This window comes from Pinus tabuliformis, chromosome 3_1 (genome assembly GCF_031772625.1).
Source record: "Pinus tabuliformis cultivar Carrire ecotype Pingquan chromosome 3_1, CPIR1, whole genome shotgun sequence".
Taxonomy (NCBI): domain Eukaryota; kingdom Viridiplantae; phylum Streptophyta; class Pinopsida; order Pinales; family Pinaceae; genus Pinus; species Pinus tabuliformis.
In genome coordinates, this window is record NC_142301.1 from 216785425 (window position 1) to 216793904 (window position 8480).

Below are 8480 nucleotides of genomic sequence, written 5' to 3' on the forward strand. Positions count from 1 at the left end.
AACTAAAGAACAATAACTCTATAGAAATTCTTGGAATCCACCCTACATACTTTGAATGGTGAAGTATTTATACAAAAAATTATTACAAAACATCTCAAAATATCTCAAACTGTTTTGAGATTAAATTAAGGAAATACAAATATCTTCTTGCAAGAAGATAGAGACAGCTAATGAACTGCTTCATGCTGTCCCTTTTATTATGGTTGTGCTGGCTTTTACGGTTGAAGTGTAGCCTTTTATGTTGCCTTTCAGTTGTGGAGTGTTCACGATGGAGTCTTCTTTACTTTTATCTTTCCATTGATACTCTTCAATCCTGATACTCTTTGACCCTGTAGTGCTATTTTTACCTGTTTCATTTGGCTACCTTCAGTTTCACTGTGTAGTAACTGTCTGCTATAAAATTAATCACAGTGAATCAGTTACATTCTCCCACCATTTTGCTTCTGGTAATTTTATCTTCATCATCCTTCTATATATCTCATCAGCTTCAGTATACTTGGCAAAATTGGGCTTGGTGAGGAATAAATGTTTGACCTCATGCTCCAGAAAAAACAAATTTTCAAATGTATCATATAACACTTTGCATGTTGGCAATGCTTTTATGGATGAATAGTTGGATTGTTCCTTGGCGAACTTCCCGAGTCTATCACTACAGTCCAACTGTGTCATGAGTTAGTCATTGATAACCATAGGACTGGGCAGACCTTTTCCTGTCAAAATATGGAATTTAGCCATGAACCTATCAATGGCTACTTGCATATTGTGGAATTTTTCTTCTAAATTAAGCATAAGGTTCCTCTTGGAAAGTACCTTCCTTATCTTCAAAATGGTTTCAGTCCTATCTTCGATGTTTAGCTCATGAAGCTCATATTTATTTTTGCTGTTGAGGAAGTGGATGAGTCTATTTGCATCCTCAGGCTTATCTCCCAATTCCTCTTTTACTTTCTGGATAGCTTTTGTAGCTATCTTTGCCAACTCTGTTTGTTCAAAAATGACTTGAATTAATGGCCAAATATCATTGATAGAGTCAGTGATATTGGCCCACAACATTTTCTTAATTTGTCCAAGTGGTTTCTCTAGTGTTAAATCCTTCTCTAGGATTTTGATTCTCTCAACCATTCTCAGTGCCTTTTGTGTCTCTTCTTTTTGCTAGAGTTGGGCAAGTTTGCAATCAGTTTCCAAACTTGACATCTTTTCCTTTAGTCTCTTCATCTCTGTAGCTTGGATAGACATCTCTTCCATGAATTTGACAAATTCAGTTGCTTTGTCTCCCTGTGTACCTGTTGTTGTTGTAGATTCTGCTGTTACTGGCAATGTTGTGGCAACTGGAACAGTGGGTGCCAATGATGCTGCCAGTGTAGAAGGAACTATTGTCGATACTATTGGGATGGCATCTTTTGGAGTTGTGGCCAAGTCACTTTGCTTCGATTGAATTAAAGCATCCAACTCCTTTTCTATCTCCTTAAGTTGATCATTCAGCTTCAAGACCAAGTCCATCAATTCCTCATGTCTGGTTTGATTCTCTAAGACTTCTAGAGTTTGAGGATGATGCAGCTGGGGTATTTTCAATTTCCTCTTAAGTGCAGCAATATCATCATTTTTCTTCTTAATCAGATGTTCTGTAGCTTTTATATCCTTGGGATTGTGTCCCAATTCAATCATTAAGTCCTCTAATGATTTGATCCTTATATCATTGGCCTGTGAGGAGGCCTTCTCTAACTAAAATTGTGCTAAAATTTTGTTCAGAGAGTTTTTTAGTTGATAGGCAGCCATTGATTTACCTGTTAGGGTGGAGTATATCATCTCTCCAGCCTGTTTGTGTAGTTCAATCTGGTCTATGGGATGAATATCCCTTGCTAATACTTCAAAATCCACTTTCTTAAAATCTGATGTTGTCCTTGGCTGCTGGGTTGTAGGCTTAATAAATGACATTTGTAGCTTCCCCTCTTTAATGTCAAAGGCTGACATTAGCCTTGTTTGATTGGTAGGGGTGAGCTTTAGGTACTATGCATATGTTTGGGCCTTAAGCCTCTCATTCCTAGCCTTGATTTATTTATATCTTTCTTTGATATCTTGGTCCTTGTCAGTAGGCATTCTAAAGGAAGACACTTCAACACTGAGCTGACTTTCCAACATCTGAGTTTGTGAAGTGGAAGGCTCTGGTATGCCTCTAGATGGAGTGGTAGGCCTACTTCTTTTTGCTTTTGTATTTGTGACCTAAGCTGAGCCTTTAGTGTATTCTTGCTCAGAGGCTAGATTTAGATTTTGCCTCTTGTTTGGTTCCTGCTGTAAATCAGAGGTGGCCATTCCTGAAGTGGAAACCCCTTATTTGTTTATTTTTGGGATATTCTCCTCATTCTGATGAGTCTGCATGATTGGAGGAGTACTCATAGTAGTCTCTGGTTCCTCTGGTAGTTGATAGTGCCACTATAGATTGTTTCTTACTCATCCAACTGACTGCACCTCCAAATACGTTAAACACATACCCACTTGTATATCTTCTCTGATCCAGATCTCCAGCCCAGTCTGCATCAACAAAGCCATGAATATCCAACACTCTGTCCAATCCTGGTCTTCCTTAGTAGCACAAACCATAATCACTAGTGCCACGCAAATACCTGAAAACCCTCTTCACTGCTGTCTAGTGCTCCTTCCCTAGTTTTGACATAAACCTGCTCAATACTCCCACTGCATGTGCAATGTCTGGTCTAGTATAGACCATTGCATACATCAGGCTACCGATTGCACTTGCATATGGAACACGGGACATGTCCTCTTCCTCTTCTTGTGTCTTGGGACACTGTTCAGCAGATAACCTTACACCTACAGGAATAGGAACCTTCACCGGTTTACTATCCTACATATTAAACCTCTTCAATATTGTCTCGAAATACTTCCTCTGGTTTAACCAAAGCTTCCTCTTTGCCCGATCTCCTTTAATTTCCATGCCCAAAATATAGTCTGCAGCACCAAGATCTTTTATGTCGAATTTGGAGGACAATTGGGTCTTCAAATCCTGGATAACTTCTTTGTCATTTCCAACCAACAACATATCATCCACATACAAGACTAGAAAAATAATACAGTCACCAATTAATTTAAAATACACACAGTGATCTGCTTTGCTTTTGGTGAAGCCAAGTCCCCGTATAAATGTATCAAATTTTTGATACCACATCCTTGGTGACTGGTTTAACCCATATAGAGACTTCTTTAACTTACATACCAATTCTTTCTTACCCTTCACCGCAAAGCCTTTAGGTTGCTTCATGTAGATCTCCTCTTCCAAATCCCCATGAAGAAACGCTGTCTTCACATCCATCTGTTCTACCTCAAAATCAAAAGCAATAGAAACAGATAAAAGTAATCTAATAGAAGTTACCTTGGCAACAGGAGAAAAAATATCACCAAAATCAATTCCCGGCACCTGGGAATAACCTTTTACTACCAAACGAGCTTTGTATTTCTCCAATTTTCCTTCTGCATTTGTCTTCTTTTTGAACACCCATTTGCTACCAATGGGTTTCCTTCCAGCCGGCAACTCCACCAGATCCCAAGCTTCATTTTTGTGCAAAGATGCCATTTCATCAACCATGGCCTTTTTCCAGAGTTTTCCATCCTCTGAATCCACTGCTTCCTTCACAGTTCTGGGATCATCATCAGTAACAGACAAAGCAAAATTTGAATAGAAAGTAGATGGACTATACCTTTTTGGCTGCCTTCTTTCTCGAACTGATCTTCTCACGGTCGGAGTTTGTGGCTCTTCATATTCTGATTCCTCCTCTGCTGTAGAGTCTGATTCTTCGTCCTTTAGTTCAAAATCTATCCTCTCAGGTTCCTTTGGTTGGACTTCATGTTTAATAACATCTTTCACCTCTCTGAACACCACATCTCAGTTGTACATAACCTTCCTTGTTACTGGGTTCCAAAGCTTATAACCCTTTAAACCATCCTTATACCCAATAAATATGCACTTTTCAGATTTACTATCCAACTTTGTTCTTTTCTCCTTTGGAACAGGTACATATGCATCACATCCAAATACCCTCAAATGTGAAAGAGAGGGTTTCTTACCAGTCCATACCTCTTGTGGAGTCTTATCCTCCAACGCTGATGAAGGTGACCTGTTGACCAGGTAACATGCAGTATCCACCGCCTCTACCCAGAATTCCTGTCCTAACCTGGAACCATTGAGCATGCTTCTTGCCCTTTCCATCAACGTCTTGTTCATTCTTTCTGCAACTCCATTTTGTTGAGGTGTATATGGAGTAGTCTTCTGCCGTGCTATACCACACTTCTTACAGAATTCTTCAAATTCCTTACTGCAAAACTCTCCACCATTATCTGTCCTCAGCACCTTTATCTTCTTCTCTGTTTGGTTTTCCACTAGAGCCTTAAATTCTTTAAACCTATCAAAGACTTGAAATTTCTTCTTAAGGAAATATATCCATGTATTCCTTGAGAAGTCATCTATAAATGATACATAGTACACAGACTTACCCAGTGATGGAACCTTCACAGGTCCAAACAAATCACTGTGCACAACTCTAATATATGTTTCGGCCTCTTACCACTAGAGGGGAAACTCACCCGATTCTATTTCCCGTATACACAATTTTCAAAGAAATCAAAATCCAGAGAGCTATTATTCATACCTTCTACCATACCTTTACCATGAAGTATTTGAAGGCCCTTCTCTCCAATATGTCCAAGCCTTTGATGCCACAACATGGTCTTTCCTCCAGAGACCATTAGATTTTTTGCTCCACTTTCAGGAACCACGAAACTGTTGCACCCATCAACAACAGTGCTACCTTGTAGCTTGTACAGAGTTCCAATCCGAACTCCCCACATCAACACCAGTGCTCCCCAAACCATCTTGCAGGTATCCTTCTCGAACACTGTTTTTACACCTGCATCATCCAGATTACTAACAGAAATTAGATTTCTGGCTAATGTAGGAATATGCAGAACACCCAGAAGTGTTCTAACCCTTCCACCTTGCAGCTTCAACTTTACTTTTCCATGACCAATGATTCTATCCTTCCTGTCATCCCCCAGGAAGACATCACCACCATCATATTTCTCATACTCACAGAACCACTCTCTATGGGGAGTGAAGTGAAAGGATGCACCTGAGTCAATCAACCATGCATCATGATCTACATGTGTACTTGAAGAAGCCAAGTACACATCCCCACCTTCATCTGAGGTGGTTTTCGCCTCTGCAGAAGGAGCCTCACTAGATCCCTTTCCTTTGTCAGGAGCTTTAGATTTACAGTCCATTTTGAAGTGGATTTCCTTTCCGCATTTCCAACACACCACATTTACAGGTTTTCCTGGAGATTTAGATCTCCCTCTAGATTTAGATCTCCCACTCGATGACTTATTTTTGTTTCTGTTCTGGAACCGTCCTCGTAGAGACAAGGCATCACCATTTTGGCTCTCCATATTTTTCCGTCTCATCTCCTCCGTCAGCAAGGCTACGACTATTTCATCAAACTGCAAGGTAGTTGCATTGCTACCTATTGCAATAACCAGACTATCCCACGAATCTAGTAGAGAACACAAAAAACTGATGCACTTATCTTCATCTGAAATTTTAATATCAACAGATGCTAACTGACTTACCACAGTATTAAATGCGTTTAGATGCTCTGTCACTGAGTCTCCATATTTCATCCTTAGGGTATACAAATTTTTCCACAGGAATAGTTTATTCACCAGAGACTTAGATTGGCACAAAGTCCCTAACTTGTCCCACAAAGCCTTTGCTGTAGCTTCCCCTGATACATTCAGCAATACTGAATCTGAGACACACAATCGTATTGTGCTTTTTTCCTTCCGATCCAACTTCTTCCATTCTTCATCGGACACTCCTGTTAGTTTAGTACTCGGATTTACCACGATCCACTGATCTTTATCTACCAACAGATCCTCCATCTTGAGTTTCCACAACTCAAAACTATGACTATTAAATTTCTTGATCTCTATCTTTCCACTGCTCGCCATCTTCTTTCACCATCAGAATCGATCTCATAGATCTCCCACTGAACAGGGTCTACCACAGACCCGAGCGAAACCCCTCAGCAACAAAGGTGTCCCCTTGAAGCCAAATCTGCTCTGATCCCAAATGTAGGTTTTAACTCCATACAAAAATTATCTGCATACGAATTCTAAAACACAGAAAATAAATAATGCAAGAGCAGAACACATAAAACACATATACACAGATATTTTCCCCTGGATCCCAAAATCGGGACTACTAGCTTGATTTTTCATTATGTTCCTTTCAATGTTATAATACATATTTATACATGCTGAAGCATCCAATACCATGGACCAAAAAACCATTGCGTCCAATACCATGGATTGAAAACCATTGCGTCCAAAAAACATGTACGAAAATCATGCACAAAACCATAGGTGGGTCCGCCCAACCTAACATAGGGTCCAAAACCAAACCCCATAAAGTGGGGTTACGGGTGCCCCTCAAACTGCCTATTAACTACGTGGAAATAATATAACACAACCCAACATCAAGCTTCTGAAGAGTGAATGGGAACTTATATGACTGATAATATAAGAAAAGATGGTAAAAAACAAAGGAGTATTTGAAAAATCTCTCATTGCTTATTCTAAGAAAATTCTCATGCATTATGTCAGCTATGAATGTGGCAAAGTCATAAATGGTTGCAGGAGGCTGTCCAGGGGTATAGATGGACATGAAAGCCAGGATAATTTCATCAATGTACTCACTTGTGGAGTAACCCAAAACACAAGATATCATGGCTACAATGTTTCGGCCCCATGGGAAAAACATAGTAGCTATATATGGTGGGGGTCTTTAGGGATGTGCTTTTCTTCTCCGATGAAGTTTTGGAGTAATTGGGCCAATTTTGCAGGGCTAAGTTTTGGATATAAGTCCAGTAGGTCTCCAATTGAGAGGGGTGTTAGGTTTGGCCCTGGTTGGAGCTACAACATCTCATTGATGGACTCAACAGTGACGGTGAAAAGGACCTTCTAGTCATGAGACATGATGGTTCTGTGACTAGGGACATAGCAAGCATAGCCCACATGCACAATTTCAGGAAAAATGTAGACTTGGGGGAACTGGTACTTGGGCAAATTTGACTCCTAAAGTCCAATTTCATCAGCAAGTTCAGGAACTTGTCCCTACTTTGGCAATGTAATTTGAGTAGGAGCTCTATGACAGTGGTATCCTTTATTTGGAAATCTTTATCAGCTAAGGGAGGGTGGTCCAGGTCTAAATGGGGTGTAGAGACAGGTCTCACATCCATAGCAACTGGGGTAACTATTCTCAGTTCTTATGGATTTGAGTATGGAGCAGGGTAATTTGCAGTATTTAGGGCAATGGTGTTCAGCGAGGAGTAGGCTTGAGCTCTTAAGTATTTTTAATTTAACTAACAACACTCATAAACTGGTTACTTTGAATTGACAGGGTATTAGGTGAATTCTGGTTTATATACCTGGAACTGGGGTGAATTGGCTCTGAGTAGGGTGGCTGGCAACTGCAAGTGGTCAAAGGGGCTTTGTATAGGCTGCAAGGCCGACTAGGTTGTCTATAGCATCTTTGGAGTGAAATTGTATGTGGATTGATGACTTTGACGTTTGCAGGTGTTGTGCATGCGTACAAAGGCTTGTAGATGAAAATTCAGTGAAAACAAACAATTTTGGGGCTTTCAGCTTTTATACGGAAAAAGTTATTTTTTGGCGGGTACATGGTGAATAGTGGTTAATTTGTCGCGTAGCGGGAGGGTGGTAAGCGGTTCATTTCCCACTACTTTTGGGCGCTTGGTGGTATTTGGGAGGGGCGCTTGATTCCACTGATCGAATGACACGTAACATTGGGGACTAGGGCGAAAACCACTTTATTGGGTAGGTAAAGGACGGACGTCGGGTTGGCCCGATATGGATGAGAGCTGTCGGATGAGGAGGGGGATGATCGCATGGTGATTGGGTGGAGAAGCTACGTGGAGGCTAGTGGGGGGCTCGCCAACAGGCACTTAATTACGATAGTATTAGGGTTTAATAGTGACTTAAAGTGAGATTAGGCTATCAGGGTAATTAACGGAGGATTAAAGGGGGGGTTTATTAACTTGATTGTAGATCGACCAGTCAAAGGTTTTGGGTTGGGTTTTAGGTGAAAATCATAGTTTATAATTAAACTAGGGTGTAGGTTAATTTATACATAGGATTAAAATTATACGAGAAATTGGGTTTTTATCAAGATTTAATATAATAAAGTTAGTAATTAATATGAAAAATGGGTAGAAAAGGGGAAAAACACTAAGAAAAATGTTGTTTTCTGTGAATTTACATGTTTTTCACATATTTACATTAATACTTAGGGTAAAGCATTTTTGTGGGTTTTTGGTATGAAAAGTGTTTTATATGGGGGAAAATTGCTTTTCTTAGGCAAAAAGTGTTTTAACCTTCGGAAAAGGAGTTTTATTAGG